Below are 22,721 nucleotides of genomic sequence, written 5' to 3'. Positions count from 1 at the left end.
ATCACACCCGTCCAAAGAATAAAAGGTATGTAAAACATAACTGTATGTAATTTAATGTAGTATGTGGTATAGATTAATAGGATATATGATGTAGAATGTCTACGTGCCATCTGTAGTTGTCCCTGTAGTGATGTGCTGCTGAACAACTGCTCTGGACAATACTGTCTGTCCCTGTAAGCAGTGGGACATACCCACCAACAGTGCAGATCAGCAATGAGTGACAAAGATGTCAGCCATAATATCTGTGCATGTTATCTTAGTGTGGACAATAGCTGGTGGTGAATGTACTGCCGTCATGATAGACACATGGGTGTCAGAGCACACCACTTGCAGGACAGTCATGTTAATGTGTAATGTAGTATGCACAAATGCCATAGGTGTGTAATAGGCATACCAGCAATCTCACACCATATATACCACCCTAATGTTAGTCTATGCTCACATGTGACACCTGTCTGTGTTGCAGCAAGCCAGAACAGTGCAGCTGTGAATGAAAGACAGTTACAGAATGCGGACCAGATGTCTGTATGCACTCCACATATCTGTGTGATACAGAATGTGATGTGGATGGGTACAGATACACAGACACTCATATAGACATATGTATATCAACAACATACAACGTATATCTACACATATATGTACATAGATGTATATTTATATACATATATATAGTGGCTCTGACAATGGAATGCAGGTGAGATAGTCTGTAACAGGCCAGCAAAGATTAAGTGTCCCTACAGGGAGCATGGCTACAAACACATAGCACAAAGCATGGCACATACACATAGCACAAAGCTTGGTACAATACAACATATGTCCCAATGGTAGGTAAGCAGCTGACATAACAATTGCAGTCTGTGAATGGTTGGTGTAGCTGATATGGTGGGGGGAGACAAATATGTGTACTAAGAACTATGGTAACCCTGCTGTATGGGTGGCTCAGACCTGTTTCCATCTTTATGTCTTCCAGGAAACATGTCACATAGTCATCTTCCCACATACAGCGCTGCTGAGACAGGAATCATTATCAACCACCTGGTACAGCACTACGTACTTCTGTTTGGGTGGACAGCCCACGACTAGCAGGAGAGGACCACCCTGTGGAACGATCTAGTCCACAGGGTCAATGATGTCGGACTGCATAACCGCAGCTATGAGCAGGTCCGGCATCATTGCACCACCTGCTTCACCATGTAATGTCAGTGTGCAGCTGCCATAAGGGGACCACCTTGCAACAGGGGGGGCAACCCACTGACCCCTCACCCGTCTGGAGGAGCTTTTCAGCAGCCGTGTGGCACCTGTTCGCCTGCAGCATCAACACCTGGCAGGGCACATCTTGGAGGTGGGTGCCAACAACACATCTGCTGAGGATCATGCAGGTAAGGCCCCAAGGAACATTGGTACCCCACTCTTGTGTATGCATCTGCATCTGTACAGGTACATCATGCAAAACTGCAATGTCATATACATAGTCTGCTGCTGTGTAGTAGTAATAAACAGTTGTGTATAAGCTGTAATATTGTGTAATTCTACTGTTGATGTAAGGTAATGCTGCACACACCTTTTATGAATGCCACAGCTGTGGCCACTGATATCAGCTTTCTCACACTCCTATATATGTCCCTCCAGGATACCACCACGGCAGCAGCCCATAGCCGGTGAGTATGGTTCGTGTTCATGCATGATGATAAACTGGGCATGTAATAGCTATGGGATATCCCATGCACACATCTAACACACCTACCCATACTGCATGCTGTGCACGTTCATGTTTTGTTGCTGTGAAATACACTGCACCACAGTAGAGACCATGCTGGAGTATGTGTAGGCATGGAGAGGAATGATATGTTAACGGGCTGTAGTGATGCATGTATATTAGCAAGTGTCATCCAGGATAGGGAACATATGTAACTGACTGTGGGACTGTCTGTGAACTCAGGGAAAGTGCAGTAGTAAGGTGGCTGTCAATGTGAGTGTGTGTGTACTGTTATGCAATGCTGTACAGGTCTTAACATGTGTATTTGTTTCCCCCACAGGTGGCGAGGTGGGTCAGGGTCCCTCCTGCATGCAAACTGAGGTAGGTGTCCCTACAGACACCTATGATGATGATGGTACAGGTGAGGCACAGGTGGGGTTGTCAGAAGTTGACACTGTGCCAACATGTCAACAACCTCCTAGCCACCCCAAGCCTGCACACAGTTACAGTGCCCGTACAGACCCCATCACATGTGGCCATAGCAGAGGGACGGTTGGCGCTTGGTGGCAATGACTAGGAAAGTGTGGTGTCCATTCCAACTGTGTCAGGTCACAGTCGGCATAGCCAGATGCCCAGAAGGCCACCATATTGGCAGCTGTACCATGGTGCTTGTGGGAGGACTGCAGGTCATCATGCTCCTGGCAGAGGTGCCACAACTGGTACCACCAGAAGCATGTTTCAGGCCATAATGGAGGCAGAGGCATGCATGGAAATGCACACCAGACAGGGCCTGAGGCTGCAGAGGTCTGCTTTTGCAGCTGTAAGTGGCAACCTCTATGAACTCGCTGGTGCCTTCCGTGAATATACCTAGGTCATGGATAGACAGTGGGGTGAGATGGTTGGCCTCCTCAACCATGGTATGTCTGTGCTAGAACGTGTGGTGGCAGTGATGCTAAGGCCGCATGGATGTAGGCCAGAGACACCAGCAACTGGCAGTCAACATGGAGGTGCCAGGATGCCCAGCTGCTCCCATAGTGGCAGTACCAGCCCCACACCACAGCAGACCTCGTGCACATGGCCCTGGCCAGTCTCAGGCAGGACATGGTTCCAGCAGACATATGTCATCATCAGGGGAGAGTAGCACCTCAAGGTCTGTACCTGCACATGTCCATGGAACCCCTGGCAAGCACAGTCAGCATGTCCGTGGCCGGAGGCAGTGAACTGCACACCCTGCCAGGTATGGTCTGCCACTGTCCAACATCACCCATATAGGGCAGCCACATGGCAGAACTGTGTGCATGCATACCCACACACTATGCAACCACACCTAGGGCGACCCAATACCGACACACACCACATCACCACGCCCCAATCAATGAACCACACCCCTCACCCACACACATGATGACGTGTTTGGACCACCCTCAGCCACTGGCACACCTGCAACACACCCTTTGCATATGATACCTGTGCCACATCCCTGTCATCCATAACATCAATGCAGGGACAGGCTAACATGGTTCTGATGCACACGGTAACTGTAATGGAGTGCCACAATGTACCACAGTGCAGACTATAGTCAGCGGTAATGTGTACTACATACATGTCAGGTAATGAAGCCATGCAGCTAACATGATTTTCACACACCCTGTGCATATGATGATACCTGTGCCACATCCCTGTCATCCATAACAGCAATGCAGGGACAGGCTAACATGGTTCTGATGCACACAGTGACTGTGATAGAGTGCCGCAATGTTCTGCAATGTAGAATGTAGTCAGGGGTAATGTGTACTGCATACATGTCAGGTATTGTAGCAATGCAGCTATGCTGCATCTCAGCTGTTGGTAACACCAATTGTTATCTCCATACTGTCACCCATTTGTGCTGTAGGCATACATGTGTCAGCAGGAGGATGGTCTGCAGTCATATTCCACAAGGATATGTCAGTGTGGTGACACCATGGCCGTGACATATGTGGTGTACATTTGCAAACATGCCACAGGTAGGTATAACAGTTACTGGCCATGCAAAATTGACTGGTGGCTTGCTGGCACAGGTATAATCTGCACCCTTATGTAACCCCATCCACAGACACACACATCCTTACTTGGCGACACTGTGCCTATACCCCAACCCAGGTATGTAGTGCTACTGAATTGTGTGGCTGTCATTGCACACACTACATCATCTGTAGGGTGAGGTGTGTACCAGTTCACATGCAACATGCAGACCATCCACAGACACATACAATGTGGTAATGGGGGATGTAATGTTTGTATATGGAGAATACACAGTTTGTCATACCATCATATACACATTGACTGACACATAACAGATAGACACACATCTTAGCGACCTGGTTGTATAGTTGCTATCTATCTAGTCCATGTGTCCAATGTGTTACAGGTAGGCTGCACACAGTACATGTGTAAATGGGCTGTATACTGTTACCTATTACCTGTATGGGTGATGGTGACATTGTCCACTTGAGAGTGGTATGTGGGCCATATACTAGGTGTACCATGGTGTAAAGACAGTGTACGAGCACCCACATCCTCACTGGATATTGGACACACTAGAACCCATCTTGATACTCTGACATACCCACCATCACACATTGGTCACAACACAAAAATAACCCATTGCATACCACAACAATGTTACCACAGTGAAATGCATGTGATTCACATGCCACAGGCATAGTAGGGTGTTGCATTGCATTGCCACACCTATGGGCGACAACAACAATATCCATACTACTGTGTGGCAATCTGTATTGTAATAGGAGTATGTGGACTCGGAATGGTGTACCCTGCAGATATGCACACATGCACACACGTGACAGACCCCAATGGGATTCCCATGCCTACCAACCCATTGGTACAACACTGTTGTGCTGGTACTGCAAGGCACATGTAGCTGTTAGGGATAGTGTAACAGGCTACATGTTACATTAATGCGGTTGAGAGGCACCACACACTATACGAGTTTTACAAATAGGCATCCCCCCAGCCAAACACGTCCTTCCTGCAATGCAATACAATACCAAGTGTTGGAGATCCCATAACCAGGGCCAGTGACAACATGGGCACACGATGTTACTTGTACTACATCCCACCTATATGATGTCAGGCTGGTATTGGTAACATATCATGCAGTACAGTCTGGCTTCCATGGGTAATGTATTATGTGGAAGCCATCAACATTACCAGGATGCACATACACAGACACCAATATGCAGATACAAGTATACATATTTATAAATATATATATATATATATATATATATATGTGTGTGTGTGTGTGTGTGTGTGTGTGTGTGTGTGTACATATACATGTGACTACACATACACACACAGTTATATGTACAGTGAGATACATAAGTGGTAGGTGCACACAATATGGAACAGCCACTATGCCTACAGTTGACCCCTGAACGACTGGACAATGTATGTGCCACCCATACAAATGACAATCGTTGCCTGTAACATACACCCACAGAGATGTCATAGGTAAAACAATACCCACAGGTTTGCAGACATGGAAATCTTTAATCCTGTACTAATACAGTTTTACATGCCATGCCATATTGCTGTTCAGACACTGACAACTATATCAATGGAGTGATGCTACAGTGAACCAGTTACAGTCATACACTAGTCTGGAAAGTTTCACAGCTGTTGCTGTCCAGGCCAATCCATTCACATTGTACAATAGGAAAGACATACTGGGCCACAGGATACCTAACAATCAACAGTATGTACTCCAGGTGTGTAGTTCAGCAGCCTCTATCTACACACTGTACAAACACAGTAGGTGGTATAGACGTCATATGACCACATGGGTTGTAACTGCACATAACATAGCATAACTGACACCATCATGAGCACACCAACACACAGAACAGTTTGTATGGCAGGGGACAGTAGTCCTGCATTACCCAAATCCATGTCAGTAATGTGTATATAGGTGAAGTATATGGTATTGTACATCCAGATACCTTAAGGCAGCTCAGTCCTGATACCCTCACATTTTGTAGCAGTCTAGGTCATTTCTGGTGTTCCTCCCTGTACTCAATAATACAGGGCCATATACCACTGTTACATACACTGGGCTCTGCAGTGCATGAGGGCACACATGTATTGTGTAGGTGGTGCCCACACATATATGGCCCCAGCCCCACCATATGTGTGGGGGTTACAATGGCAGTGGACTGATGGCAGACATGGCAGTGTGTTAAACTCCCAGCCCACTAGGGATCAACCACTGACATCATGACATATGTGCAAAGCTTGGTATGTAGGTAATGGACAGAGGCTGCAATACAGGCACATATGTGGACAACTGTTGCCATACACTATGCAAGGTGCAGGTGTTACAGGATAGTTTGTAACATACTCTTAGTCATGGAATTGATGGTAGAGATGGTCATGGATGTAGCCATGTACCAGCAACATGCAACACACACACTCTGCCAGTGTATTATCTGACACAAGACCTGTGTGGTGGACAGACAAGACATGATAGGCACAGCTCCAGCTGGCATGAGGGTAGGCCCACAGTTGTGTGCTATGCAGATGGACTGCATTCCATGGCAAACTAGTATGTACACCCACACCCTATAACACCAGTACTGTACAAAGCATAACACAACTCTGCTCACAGTCTGTCTGTATTTCTTGATCCTCCTACAAATATGTGGCTGCCCTGAGTGTGCCAGTTCTCCTGTAAGGGGTATTGCTACATGCTGTTGGTAGCACTGCTGCCCACACACAGGATGGATGCCCATCACACAGGAGATGTAACGAGACCACTCACACATGATGTGGGAATCTATAGTGGGTGGTTACCATGACAGTGTTAATTGGGTGTAGTACACATGTGTAATCGTATATCTGGCTATCTAGATAGGTATATGTAAATATATTCCCACCATATGTCCTGGACATGAAGTGTAGGCCAACCCCATCCTGTATGTTCCCAATGTCATAGTTGCAGGGGATGTCAGGTATGTATAGCAGGTATACTAGTAGACTATTGCTAATGTCATTGGGATTGTCTTCACAGACATGGTGTGTGTGGGAGGTCACATCTTCTCATAACATGTGTGCCATTGGTTACTGAACGACATCCAAAGGACATCAGTGTTCAGTACCGCTGCTAGCACGTAATGCCACTGTGGACTGCAACAGAGATATTGGCTAATATATGTGTGTACAGTCCAGAGGTATACACATAAGTCCTTAGTGCTACACATGTGTACCATACCATGTGTATGGATGTGGATGGCCATGTAGATGGGTATAACACATAACGACCAGTATATGATGTCCACCATGGGTCATGCATTCACATATCCCTGCCTGGCCTGTAATGGTACGTAATGGTACAGGGGTGCCATGGCCACATACTACACAACAAGTATTGACATACATCTGCACTGCATCCCACTGCACTGTCTGACATGCATGACTGTTAGGGGATGTCCAGCAGCGGGACATCTGGCTAGTATCTGCACATGACATCCCACTGCGTAGGTACACTCAGCTGCCAGGCATTCACAATGCACTGTGCAGGCTGCAGGCAGACTGGCTCAGCACCGGCCTAGATCTCCCAAGGGGGAATGCACATGTACCTGCATATAAAGCAGGCTCAACAGGCATGTCACAGCACAGGGTAAGATTTACCTGTGTGACAGTGCATATCCACAACCAATGTGAACACAGCCACTGTCACATATGGTTAGCTAGCATGGTATTACAGTATCTGGACTATGTGTTTGACACCATCCTCATATGTGCCACTCACAGACTGACCCTACATATACTGGCCAGCTACACAGTTTGGTCTGATGGCTATCTGTGGTATGGGACACGTGTGTTTATGGCCCAACAAACATGTACGACACTATAGTGCCATACAGTGGGGCAGCATGTAACATCTGATAGTAGGGGAACTAGAACAATGTCATCTACCACAGTCTGTACACAGGCTAAGGTACATATCAACACTGCACATACTGTCGACATTCACCATAGGTACACAGACCTCAGTACTGTACGAACATCCACAGAATGTGCAGGTAATGTCATGTAATGTAACCCCTACTGTACATAACATGTGCAGCAGTCAGATATATCAGTGGTTTGTTCTCAGATATGATGCCTCATGTACACAGACAACCCTCTCCTCCTACCACCCAACACTACAACCTGTGAGAGATGCACTTACATAGCCAAAATGGAAGCAAAGCTCTCTCCACCCAAGATTGTGCTAGACAGTCAAGAGGAGAAGGTTAACACCCACACTACACCTCAAGCAACACATAGCTCTTCTAAACCCACACCACCAACACCCACATATAGCAACACTAAATCCACACATGCAGAGGCCCTTAACTGTAACCTGCCCAAGCAACAAGGACCTCTGAAGCTGAAATGCAAACAAACACCAATCACAACCAAAGTGTCACATAGTTCAAAACACCTGTGTGCCACCCAGCAACAGCCCCTAAGGCAAGACAATGTACCTACCACATTAGTCATAGGTGACTCTATAGTCCGGCACACTGATGTCCCTCTCACCAGGTTGAACAAGGAGAAAATTACAGTCAGCTGCCTGTCAGGTGCCAGGATCCACCACATAACGCATGCACTCAAGTCACTCCACAACAAGTACAAATATGATTCTTAAAGTTTGATTTTTAAAGTAAGATTCTTGTGTGTAGTTTTGTGACAAATGTACCCTCAACATTGTTGTATATATGTGTATGTATATATTTTTTGTATTAAGGATATATATATTTTATATATGTCTTTTACATTGTTATATATTTTTTATATATTTCTTATATATATGTATTCTTTATTTTTTATATATGTTTTGAATTAATGTATTGTTATGAATATTATAGTGACTCTATGAAATTTTTGATATTTTTCAGGCATATAATATATCTTGTAATTTATGATTCTTAATAGTTTAATTTAATAAGGGCTTCTCGTTTAATTATTGATTTAATAAGCACCCTGCAATATGATATACTCTATTGCATATGAGAATGAATGAGATCTATAGAAGTTTTAGGTGTTGTCTCTAGTATATTAATAGAGTACCAATACATGTGCGCGTAATGTTTTCGGCTTTACTTTTCTATATTTCTCTATATTTATCCAGTGTTATATTTATGTATGTCCTAAATAGTAGGAATTGTTATCTGTTCCTGAAATATCAACAAGATTTTTAAGATGTGTAAACTTGTATGCACACAAACGCTGGGTGTTTACTGAATTTCTTCAGCCTGGTTGAAGTGTCTTGCAATAGGACCGGGGACAACTTTTTAGAGTAGGAGGCACTCCTTTTAGAGTAACCAAGACATGTGATGTCATCAGAATAGAGTGAGGTTTAGCTCGCAGTGGAGTTGACAGTATGTTGATGCTTCTTTGTGGAGTTTATCCGATGGAATTGTGATCAAGTATTTGCTTCTTATAGAGTTCCTGGTAATGAAGGTACGGGATCCATATTTATGTATATTTTAAGAGACTAGGAGCATTGTGGCAATATTCTGTTGTAGAAATCTCAAGCATGTAAGTGATGCACATTATCTGTGAACGCTATACGCTTTAGAGTTAGCGTTTCTGTTTAGTAGTTACTGAATACGTATCATTGTAGTATGATCTTATTTTTTTATTTTTATGCATTGTCTGAATTTTGTAGGGCTTTGTTTTTTAATAAATTTTAGCAATGCCTTGAAAGGTTATGTGATGAATGTTAACATTGAATGTAAAGAAAAAATGCATATTGGTTTTAAATTTAATTTGAATGTTATGATGGGTTCAATCTGGTTAAGAGGTAATTAAGGCTTAATTTAATGAGCCCGCCAAAAGTTGTGTTATTTAATTACCCTGGAATCGTTTTATGTTATTGCATCTGATGAAGCATAGTCTAACTATGCGAAAGCGCTCATCCTATGTTCCAAATAAATGATTTTTTACATCTTTATCGTGGATATCTTTGGTTTGAATTGTGATTGCCTTGGGACTTGTCTATATAAGTGATTTGTTCGTGGTGACTGTTCTCATTTTTTGGACTTCATACAAATATGATTCTGTCATTGTCCATGTTGGAATGAATGTCTTGAGAAGTACCTCCCTGGACTACATGAAAAGAGACATGGAAGAGCTCTCGGATCATGTGGCCCAGGCAGGTATGACCCTAGCCCTGAGTAACATTCTGCCTTCGCCCAGAATGATACCACAATATAAGGACAAAATGATTGACTTCAACAATTGGCTAAGCTTCTGGTGTCATTCAAAGGGGATCCAGTATCTGTCTGCCTGGGACGACATGATTGACAGACCACAATGCTTTGCCAGAGATGGTCTGCACCTGTCACCTCTGGGATTCAGGTTACTGGCTAAGGCTCTTGCCACCCCTATAGTGCCTTTTTTTAGGCAATGTTCAAAGTACAAAACCACCACCATAACAGGTACAAGCATGCAAAATCTGAAGGTAATGCTACTCAATGCTAGAAGTCTAAACCTCAAAATGCACTCTCTCGAGGCACTCCTAAAAATGGAGAACATCGATATCTGTGCAGTAACTGAGACCTGGTTCAAGGCTCCAGAGAGCACCCCTGCAATACCAGGCTATAACTCTTACCACACTTTTCGGTCACCAAAGCAGGACAGAAACACTAAAGGTGGAGGAGTGTCAATATTCACCAAGGATATTCACACCACCAGGCTAGTTGCCCAACACAATGCGTCTGAAATTCTCCAGGTGCAACTAACACTAGGTAAGACTGCAATCCAAATTGTAGCTTGCTACAGATCCCCCACCATACCCCAAGATTCTCACTACACCTTTCTAAACATACTGGAAAATATTAAGATAGAACCAAACACCCTAATACTGGGTGATTTTAACTACCCTGCCATTAACTGGCATGTACCAACACCTTTGCCACACGGTTCTTGGAATTCATAAATTCCAACGCCCTGGATCAACTAATCCATAGTCCCACCAGGGGCTCCAATATCCTAGACCTGGTCATTACCAATATGGGAAATCAATGCTCCACACCTATGGTCACCGCCTCGTTAGTCACGTCTGACCATAAGCTAATCACCCTTAACATCCACATCCCACCCCCACCCCCCAGTAAGGAAACCTCCATAAAAAACTTCTCCAAAGCCAACTTCATGCTACTCAAGTCAGAAGTGACAAACTTCATGACACCCATGCAGACGGGAGCTGAAAGTTCAACTGCTGAATCCTACACTAAGGCATTGTATGAGCACATCCACTCATGCATAAATCGTGCCATCCCAAATAGAACCAAGATGCTCTCATCTAAAAAAAAGAAGCAAATCTGATGGTCCCCTGCCATAAACAAACTTTACAACAAAAGGAAGAAACTGTTGCAGAAAAGAAGAAAATCCCAGGATGCAAAAAACTTCCTTATCAGCCTCAGTAAGAAACTGAGATCCCTCATAAAATCCTCCAAAGCTAGTTACGAAAATAAAATTGCCAAAGATTCCAAAGACAACAACAAGGCATTCTATAACTATGTCAAGAATCTAAATGGCAATGCTCAGATCTGCTCTGAGATAAAACAGAATGGCATTAAATATATTGATCCCAAGGATATTGCCAATATCCTGGCAGATCGATTCAGTGCCAACTTCACCCCCCTCTCACCCCCTAAATGGCCCATCTCAATACCGGAAGATTGCCAAATTCAGTAATAACGGCCACACAGGTAAAAAACGCACTCTCCAAAGCTAAGAATACAGCATCCATGGGATCAGATGACATCCCAGGCTGTGTACTACATGAACTACAATATGAACTGGCACCTCACCTAAGTGTCATGTTTAATCATAGCCTCACCTCAGGTTTCGTGCCCACTGAGTTGTGCACAGCTACAGTTATCCCACTCCACAAGGGGGGATCCACCTTGGAAACCGGAAACTACCATCCCATCAGTCTGACAAGCCTTATCTGCAAGGCCATGGAGCGTATTATCATGGAACTTATAAACAAAGACATTGGCAACCTTCAAACACTGGACCCCACCCAGTTTGGGTTCGTGAAGGGTCGATCTTGTCTCCTGAACTTGATTGACTTCTTTGAATCAGTCTCCAGAGCCATGGACAAGGGTAAGGTGGTCCACACAGCCTATCTAGACCTTGCCAAGGCCTTTGACACCATCCCCCACTCTGGAATCATAGATAAACTTACTAAGCTGGGCATTAATCCCTACGTCACCCAATGGGTTGCCAACTGGCTTACTGATAGAACCCACACTGTAAAAGTAGCCAACTCCAAATCCAGCTCCAGGCAAGTGACAAGTGGAGTACCTCAGGGTTCAGTCCTGGGACCACTCTTGTTTGGCATCTACTTCTCTGAAGTACAGGCCAACACTAAGGGACTCTGGATAACAAAGTTTGCAGATGACTGCAAACTGGGAGCCATTATTGAATCCCCAAATGATGTGGATACTCTACAAAAGGGCCTTACAGAAACAGATGCTTGGTGCCAGAGCCATGGGCTCAAGCTCAATGCCAAGAAATGTATAGTTATCCCCTTTGGGAAAAAACATGTATCCGTGAATTACCATATAGGAGGTAGTACACTAAACATCGAAAGTTTGATAAGAGACTTAGGGACACAGGTGGACAGTGGTCTCACCTTCGATAACCACATCACTACAACAGTCAGGAAATCCTTCTATGTGGCACACCTCATCACTAAGGGCTTTTCATCCAGAAAAAAGGAGGTCATTGTCCCACTGTACTCATCCCTCATTAGACCCATTATAGAATACAATGCCCTGTTTGGTATGTACCTCTCAAGACATCTGCAACAACTGGAAAGGCCACAGAAATACCTCATTAAAAAAATCACAGGCCTAAAGCAGATGCCCTACGCTGACCGCCTTAAAAAACTCCAGCTATACTCTGTCGCATATCTTCTACTCAGAGGCGATCTTTGTTTAACATACAAGGCCATGTCAAACCCAGAGTTGTTGGACATGCTACACTTAAAGAAATCCCAATCCCTCAGAGCCACATGCTCCAGGGATCTAAACCTTGTCATCGCAATAAACAAAACATGCTGGAGGGATAGGTTCCTGACCCAGAGACTCCCCAGACTCTGGAATAGATTGCCCATACATTTTATTTTATTTTATTTTTATTTTACATTTGTTGACCAGGATAGTCTGACTGGATGCATGTCCATTTTCAGCAGAGGCCTGGGGAGAAAAGCTCCAAGGGTAAGCAGATACAGCATTACATAATACCAGCATTACATATTACAAACAGACTATTTACAGAGATTACATAAGTAAGCAAGTTAAACAAGTTCCACAGGTTACAGTTAATCCTGAGCACAAGTCAGGATTAAATTAAATTACACAGTAAACAGTCAAGCAGAGTGCCTCTTTGGTCCTTTTCAAAAGGAACCTTGACGATTGGATGGGAGAAAGGAAATTCACCCCGGGGATCACGTCAGTCGCCCTGCTAGACAGGGGTCCATGGAAGTAAACAGCGTGGAAAGAAATAGCCAGGGAATTGTTATGGCTAGGCTTGTATAGGCCCTAGGGCTGATAACCTAGTACCAACCTATGAACCTATGGTGTACAGCACATATGCACCCCTTCATGCACTACATATGTACAAAGGTTGACAGAGGTGTGGCTGGGAGCACATACACAGGGCCAATATTGACATGTTGCTGTGATAACCACATACATTTACTGTTGTTACAGGGTTGTTGCAACAAGCATCCTTTGAGGGATATGACGTCTGTGACTACCACAGCTTTCTCCATCTGCTGACTGCAATCCTCACACTATCTTCAGCAGTCGACAGCTAGATGCTCTGTGGGTGACACATGTAACCACGGACACAACACTACCCAGGCTGCAGATGACCTTGCAGATGGAGATTCCCCATAAACATGGAACTGACATGGCAGGTATTGAGACATGTACAACAGCCATATCCACACAAACACTGTTAAAGCAACATTACTCCAAATGCAGTTTAGCGGCACTTACAGTCTGTAGTCAGGTCAGGCACATCCACCTCCTATTTGTTGCTCTGTTTCCACAATGTATGTTGTTAGAGGTACACCACAATCATCTGAGATTCTGTTTGCCACACGACAGATCTAGTTCCTGCTCACAGTGGGTGAAAAGGGCCAACACCACCATGATGTTCCTAGGTATTGGAGTGTGTTTCCATACAATTGGCTATGGGAATGTTACCACAGCTGTTTCACATGCAATCAGCTAGGGGAGGGCTGCAATTCATGAAGAGGCCATCAGCTGATCATGAGCATTACTTATATTACACATGCTGCTGCTATAAGCAAAGCAGGTGTAGGTCTCCACGTCCACCTGAGAGAGGGTGGGGGACACAGACAGAGGCAAATACATGTCAGGGAGGGGTGGGAGGGTAAAACTGAAGCATGTTTGTGTCACACACCTAGCAGCACAGGGTATCAAACCCCTGACAACTATGTAGTGCTAGCACAGTTTGCTGCAATTATTGGATGCGCCACATGGGTTACCTGTTGTGGAGCACTCAGAACATATATGTGATGGTGAGTGACATCTGCAACAGGGATACAGTAGCTGTACGGTAGGTGACATACATGTGCCTGTCAGCATGAACAGGTGCCAGCGTCAACACAGCCACACTCTCACAAGGACACACACACATTGACACATGTGGCAGGGCCAGGTGTACAACCCATTGGTTGTGGGATTGCCACATCACATCACTGTGCAGGTATCCCATGCACCACACAGGTCATATGGGGGCTGTACGGGTGAAGGGTATGGGAAGGTGTCTGACATCATACAGCATGCTGCAGTATGCCCATGATGGTTGTAGAGAGTGTGGATGTGAACATCTGCAGCATGCAACACACACACAGACATACAGGGTGCCAGTACTGACATGCATGGGTGCATGTCTGCACAGGTGTGTGGTGTTCGACTGCGCCAGACAGGTGTCCAAGGCTAGGCGATGGCTGTACCTTGGCATCAGGCCACATGACGATGGTCTGCATTGTGGCTCAGGGATGTAGTATCTGCATTTGCCCACACAGGCAGGTATTGTATCCCCCATCCAGTCACCTGGGTGACTACTGTGTGCGGGCAATGCTGTGCATCACTTGCCATGTCTGTGTTCCTTTGTTCATGAAATGGATGGCCTCTGGGATGTGCACAGCTCCCACATGCATGTACAGTGACATGTGGAACTGTACCTGGGGTGTCCGACCCATGTTGTGAACACAGATTATCATCAGATGTGCCAGTCCTGCCCACCTGTGGCGGGAGTTGGTAATGGCCAGCAGCTTTACCCTGCACCTACATGGAGTGCATGCTATCAGCATTTCTTGGTGTTAGTGACATCTGTCCATACGAGCATGTTGTCAGTCATGGTATGTCCATTGTGGGTCACATGATTGGGGAACATGGGAGAGGTGCACTGTCTGCACGTATGTGCAAATTGGAAAGATGGACTGAGTGTCATGCCCTCTGTGGCCCATCACTGTCACTCCATGGTTATTATCAGTGGCCAATATTCAGTGAACTACCCACATATTGGCTGTTACCTAGGCATGTGTGTGTGTATGACACATGGGGTGAGAGTGTGCTCTGGGTAATACTGGGGCTGCTAACCGTGATTGCCTGGCCTTGATGTCATATGTCTGGGTATGGCTCTGCACCCTGGCCTCTCAGCCATATCACATTTGTTATCCCTGTACAGTGGACATGTGATATATATATATATATATATATATATATATATATATATATATATATATATATATATATTTATATAACCATATAAGAAATCCACATTGGCCATAGTCACAACCACCTCTACACAGGATATGGGTTACAAACACACAAACCCACCAACATGCACACCTGTCATGTTTGGGAGCAGAACCCCTACCTAACTAGTGTATTACACTACAGCACTATGCAGTTATAGTACGCACCACGGATATTCCTGGAGTACTCCTTGCCCAAAAGTGTATTTCACAATGACTGACATCAGCAGGATTGCCAAAATAGGGCATTTGAAATGACTGCGAGAGACTAGCCATTGCTGCCTACACAAACAGTGACACACACAATACATCCGGAACTGCCATGTGTGCGGATGGAACCCAACCACACTTCTAATTCACAATACAGCAGTATGCAGTTACAGGGTGTGCTACCATGATTACTGGTCTACAACCTGCCCAGAGGTATATTTCTAGGTGCATGACATCAGCAGCCTTGCCAAAGGTGGGTATGTGAAATGTGACGGGTGTGAGTACCCTAAAAACATTGCTCTCCACACAGTCAGACATGCACACATACACACACAGTTGGCAAGTTGGGGGTTAGAACTCCCAATTAACTCCTTAATCACACTATGGCCATACAATGTTACTTGATGTGCTATGGAGATTACTGGGCTATGATCATCCCAGAGGTGTATTTCAAGTTGTGTGACATCAGCAGCCTTGCCAAAGGTGGGTATTTGACTTGTAAGGGGTGTGAGTAGCCTAAAAATCATTGCTCTCTACATGGTCAGTGACAGACAGACACGAACACATAGATTCACACATGCACAGTGGCCCTGCCCCTTGCTGCTCCTGCTGCAGCTGTTTCCACAGGATCATATTGTGTAGCATGGCACATACAAGGATGATTTGGGTACATGCAGTTGGTGAGTACCGCAAGGCTCCACTGGATGTGTCCAGGCACCAGAACCGTGACTTGAGAATCCCAAACACACACTGTATTATGATTCTTGTTTGTGTGTGTGCCTCATTATGGAGTTCTTGTTCGGGTGTGTGTGCGTTTCTGATGGGTGTCATTAGCCACGGCTCCAGTGCGTATCCAGCATCCCCCACTAGGTGACCATGTGGGATGTCCCCATTGGCAAATTTCTGGTACAGCTGCATCAGATGCCAGATGTGGGAATCATGATAACTTCCAGGGCAGCCAGCATACACGTTCAGTATTATGCCCTGGGCATCGCACACGACCTGGCAGTTGATGGTAGGGAAGCCCTTGTGGTTGATGTAGACCCTACCCTGGTCACTGGGTGGTGCTTTGATGCATATGTGCGTGCAATCTATTGCACCCACTACCTCAGGGTATTCTGCTATTTGCTGGAAGAAACGCATACTGCTGGTCAAAGCCTCATGGGTGAGGGGGAAATATACATGCTCACTGACATGTGCTGCCATGGCATCCAGGAACTGGTAGAGTACCCTGGATGCTGATGCCTGTGAGATCCCCATCATATCCACAGTTGGCCTTTGGACGGTACCTGTAACTAATATTCTTAGGCCTACACATACCTTCATTTCCACTGGGATGGGTTCCCCTCTGTTAGTTCTGTGTGTCAGGCGTGGCCGGCACAGCTCAACAATCTGCTGTAGGAGGTCCCTGTCCACCCTATAGTGCTCCACTATCTCCAGCTCATGTAGCCCTTGGTAGGTTACCCTGGGTCTGTATACTCTTCTCCGTCTCCTCACTGTGCATTGGTTGGCAGCATTCCCATTCAGACCACCCTCAGCCTCTTCCACAAGTTGTATGATAGCTATTGCAGCCCCTAACATTTTGCTGTTGTGAGTGTTAAAAGTTCCCCACTTGTTTACACTGGTGGTGCAGGGTGTGGGAAAAACCAGGGGGGTAGGTGTTTTCATAGTTTATAGTGGTGTTCTGGGCTGGGCTGGTCTGCTGCCTGTGTAATTGGCTGGTTCCGATACGTTTCACCTGACTGCACTAACAGAGGTAGTTACTTGATTAACTTCCTACTGCCACTTTCCCTTCCCATTGCCCTTCTGATTCATCCTGGGGGCACACCGCTCATTCAGTATACTCCAATGTGCACACTGCTGCTATTTCCTGGGTTCACTTCCTTTATCTTCCTGTAGATCCCGTTGTGCAGCGCACGCACCCGCTTACACTTTGTCATATGTGCTGGTCAGGTTTAGACACACCCGCTTGCTTTACTGTGCTAAGCTGGATGCAACCCCAAGCCACAGGGCTCCAATGCTCTGACAGTATTCCTGACACTCCCACACATGATGTCACCTACCTCCTAGTCTTGCACTCAGCTGTTCATACTCTTACACTGATGGGACCTGCCTCACATGCTGGAGAAAACTGGGATTCACTATCCTTCCCCTCATTTGCAGAGAATTGCCTGTTAATGCATAGTTACATGTGTCATACTGTACCTCCCCCCTTAGCAACCACTACTCACTGGCCAGGTAGTCTTTTGCCTGCCATTGACTTGCATGTTGGAATACTGATTTTAGTTAGACTGCTTTTTTTAGGTTTATTTTCTTATTTCCCCACCGATCCCATTTATGCGCCGCTGCCCTATGCTTCAACGGCCATGATCGGTGGACATATCATAATAGTTGTATTTTGTACATTTTGCATTGTTTGGAAAGCCAATGGCATGCTTCCTCAATGATATGCAGCCTTTATTTGGAGCTGTCATAGCTCAGTTTTGGAGTTTTCAGTACCTTACTCAGTTACTAACAGAGTACATTTCTGCATATTATGCTAGTCCTGCACACCCTGATTCCTGCTTCCTGGATGGCAGATTTACCTCATTTGCATGGTTTCCACCTGCAAATGGGGTAATTTGCATACAGGGGCTGGGAACATTCAGCACTAGTGCTAGATCGCTCGCACGTCAAATGGGCACGTACGTGGATCACTCGGCCGCCATATTGGCCAAATTTCCTCTTACAATAATCATGTATGACGTGCAAGCTTTTGGGAATCCAGGGGCCAGTGTATGGCAGATGTGTATAAATACTGGAGATGGATATTAGTACACTAAAATATTAACAGTACATGTAAGGAGAATAGATACAGTGACACACGACAGGACAAGTACAAGGCTCAAGGTACCAAAGCGAACCTCAATGTAAGCACTCAGAATCCTGCACCTTAGCTGCTCAAGAGTATGCATACACAACTGCATGCACACACACATGCACACACACACACACACATACACACATACATGCACACAAGCATATATGCACATATACAGATGCACATGGACACATACAGGTAGGCACACATTCACATGGAAACATACATGCACACACACACACACACACACACACACACACACACAAACACACACACACAAGCATGCATGCGCACGGACATACACATATACACACAAACATACACACACAAGCATGCATGCACACATACACACGAGTATGGACACATACATGTACACATACACACACACACACACACACACACACACACACACACACACACACACACACACACACACACACACACACACACACACAGAAACACACACAAGCATGCGCATGCATGCCATCCCACATATACACACAAACATACACACACAAGCATGCATGCACACATACACATGAGTATGGACACATACATGTACACATACACACACACACACACACACTGGCATACAACAGTCATAAATTGTAAAAGATAAAATAATATAAAATCTGATAAAAGAATGAAGAACAACTTTAACACAACAGAAAGGAATGCAGTCTTGAAATGCATTTACTGCTCAAACTGGAATTTACTGCAGCAGACTTATGTGGATGCCTCATTATTTATTTATTTACACTGAGTCCTACAGTGAATGCTTTCAAAATGTGTCAGTTAGCCAAAACATGTCTGTGGGCCTGTAAAGTAAAGAAGCAGTCATGACAGATTACCTGCTCTGTCAGACTCTGATTTCCTAGCCTGGAGCCACTCTGGCAGGCCCTCCAATTTTCATATTTCCATGAGGGCATAGTACAGTATTGCATTTTGACTAGTTGCCTTAGCTTGAGGAAGTGGCTACATGTTTTTGGAGTGCAACATCATATCTAGGTGAATGTTTGGAGGAATGGCTACATCATGGTTAGGTGAATGTTTGGAGGAATGGCTACATCATGGCTAGGTACATGATGTCCTTCAAGGATGCATCTGCAGTCCTTACAAATGGGTTGTCCTGTCGTCAGGCAGCCCTTCGGTCGGCCGGATTCCAAAGTCTGGGTCTGGCCTCGGCTGGTGTCGCACTTCACCCGACGTCATAGCTGCAGTTCTTCGGGTATAAAGGCATCAGCCGACGCCATTTTCCTCAGTCTTTCTTGCCGCGTGGCGCCTGAAGCAGAAGCTGTTCGCAAGTGCCGGTCGGTCAGATCCAGAGATTACTACTACAAGTACCGAAGACTTCTAAAAGCTAAGTACCCGTTGGGGACTCTTTCTTGCCTCAGCCGATGTCAGAAAAAGTGAATAACTGTTTAACTTGTGGGAAACAAATACCTCATGAAGATTTCCACTCTTACTGCTTACCTTGCTTAGGCCCAGACCACGACGTAGCAGCTTGTCTAGCCTGTGCTTCTTTCAACCGACGACGCTTAGGCGTCGGTGAATTTGCTGAAGAGTTTTTCGGCTCGATTTTACTTACATTATGCCGTGGATACTACGACCATAAATTTCTAAAAAGCGCAAGGAAAAGGACCGACACTCGCGGTCCACGGTTTCGGCCGAAACTGCGGTTAAGCCAACCATGAGTGTCTCGGTTTCGGCTGAAACTGAGTCCACGGTTCTTCCTTCGGCCAAAAGCTTGCCACTTACCGAGGCCTCATCCAGCCTGGCTGAATCTGCTACTGAAATCCCACCTGCTCTTGCAGGTTCACAGGATTTATCTGATACTATCCCTTTGGATATTTCTACCCCTGCACGTGGAGCTGCTAGGCCTCCTGCATCCATGTCGATTAAGGCCTTCGCCAGGGCTAAAGCAGCAAAAACTACCAAATCTGTGCCTGCTAAGACCCCCTCCCACAGGCCTAGCTCTAGTTCACAAATGCTTAGTCTAGCAGAGGATCTCATTTCTTTGATCCGGGGATCCCAACCACATCCAGACAGGGCCTCTCACCCACCTCCAGAGAAGAGGACTAGAGTAGAGCCCCCTGAGCCAGTTTCTTCAGATGGCTCCTCTGATGAATCAGATAATTCAAACCCTCCTGAGGGCCCCTTTTCTCCTTATGAGGACTCTGATGCAGAAGAGTCCATTCCTTCTGCCTCTCGCCTGAGGAATTCTCTTTGGGGAAACCTTGCATGCTATGAGGGAACAATTTCAATGGCAGGGCCAGGACTTTTCAGACTCTAGGAAAAGGCTTAGAACCTTTTGCATTTGCCACAGCATAGGCCTTTAGCCATTCCTCCAGTACTTACTGTTGTGGATGATGCTTTTAATGATGCTTGTACTGCTCCTGATTCTCTTCCTCCGGCCCCTGCTAAGCCCGATAGGTACTACAGGGTTCGGACACATTATCATTTGTATAAGGCCCTTTGCAGATCCCGAAACTATCTCCCAGGGACCCAAGGCTGTAGCAGCTACTTCTACCAAAAAAACCCCCCCTCTGAAAGGGAATCTAGGGCCTTAGAGAGATGGGGTAAAAAAGTTTACACTTCTGCTACTCTTTCAGCTAGGGCCTTGAACTGTCAATTCCACATGATTCAGTATCAGGAATTTATGTTAGACCAATTAACTAAAAAACTGTCCTCGGATGAACCATTAGACAAAAAATCTGTACAGGAAATGGTACATAACATTCAGCAGGGCAGTATTCATTCCTTAAAATGCGGCTATGATGCACTGGAGGCTTCCTTTAGATCAGCCATGACTGGCACAGTGATCAGAAGACATGCATGGTTAAAAGAGCAGTCCTTACCAGACCATGTTAAATCAAAGCTCCTAGATGCTCCCATGGATAAGCTCAATTTGTTTGGCTCCCCTGCGCAGCAGGTGCTGAAGAAGGTGGAAGAGAAAACAAAATCTGTCCAGACAGTCCAGGATTTCTTGCAGGTCCAGCCTCCAAGCTTTAGCAGGAACTGGCCTTCCAAGAATTGGTCCTTTCCAGACACCTCCAGAGCTCCGAGAGGCAGGAATAGGCGCTCAAGAGGCAGAGGTCAATCCAGAGGTGCCTACAGGGGACGTCAGTGGCAGGCTAACAACCAGCGAGGTACAGCCACAGGTCCAGCCACCACCACTTCCACAGGACAATCGCAGTGACTTGGCTCTGGCACCGCCTACCAGGGAACAACTAGAGGCACCCTTAGGCGGGAAGCTAGCCTTATTTTCAGTAAACTGGCATTACATCACAGGGGAGTACTGCAAAAGGAGAGAATGTGTCACTGGTAAACATAGCTAACATCCTGGAATACTTGGCAGAGCTCTTCCACAACGGCCTGTCCTATTCTTCCATTAAGATTCATGCTTCAGCTATTTCAGCAGAATACAACTTGGATCCTCCAGTCTTCTCACATCCTCTGCTCAGGCAGTTTCTGAGAGGGATTAAAAATGTAAAGCCACCTAGGAAGCCACCATTGCCAGCATGGGACTTGAACTTTGTGCTAGAAAAGTTGACACTCCCTCCTTTCGAGCCAGCAGCAACAGCAGAATTACAGTACTTATCATGGAAAACTGCTTTCCTGCTTGCAATCACTTCAGCAAGAAGGGTATCTGAGCTACAGGCATTAATGGCAGTACAGCCCTTCCTGATCTTCCATCAAGATAGAGTGTCCATGAGAACTAATCCTACTTTTATGCCAAAGGTGGTCTCCAGGGTATCTTTAAATCAAGCTATCCACCTACCTACATTCTTCCCCAACCCACAGAACAGGGGAGAAAGCCTGTTGCATACCTTGGATGTACATAGACAATTACGTTACTACCTGGACAGGACCAAGAGCAATAGAAAAACTGACCAGCTACTAGTAGCATATGCAACAGGAATGGAAGGAAAAGCAATTTCAAAACAGACAATTTCTAAGTGAATAGGAAATTGCATTAGATTTTGTTACTCCTACCATGGGAAGAAAACTCCAGAAAACATCAGGCCTCACTCTACAAGGGCTACAGCCACTACCACAGCTTTTTTACGAGGAGTGGCTACCAAAGA

The sequence above is a fragment of the Protopterus annectens genome, chromosome 1.part1, assembly GCF_019279795.1.
Source record: "Protopterus annectens isolate FY-2018-M chromosome 1.part1, PAN1.0, whole genome shotgun sequence".
Classification (NCBI taxonomy): Eukaryota; Metazoa; Chordata; order Ceratodontiformes; family Protopteridae; genus Protopterus; species Protopterus annectens.
This window is presented reverse-complemented; position numbering follows the sequence as displayed.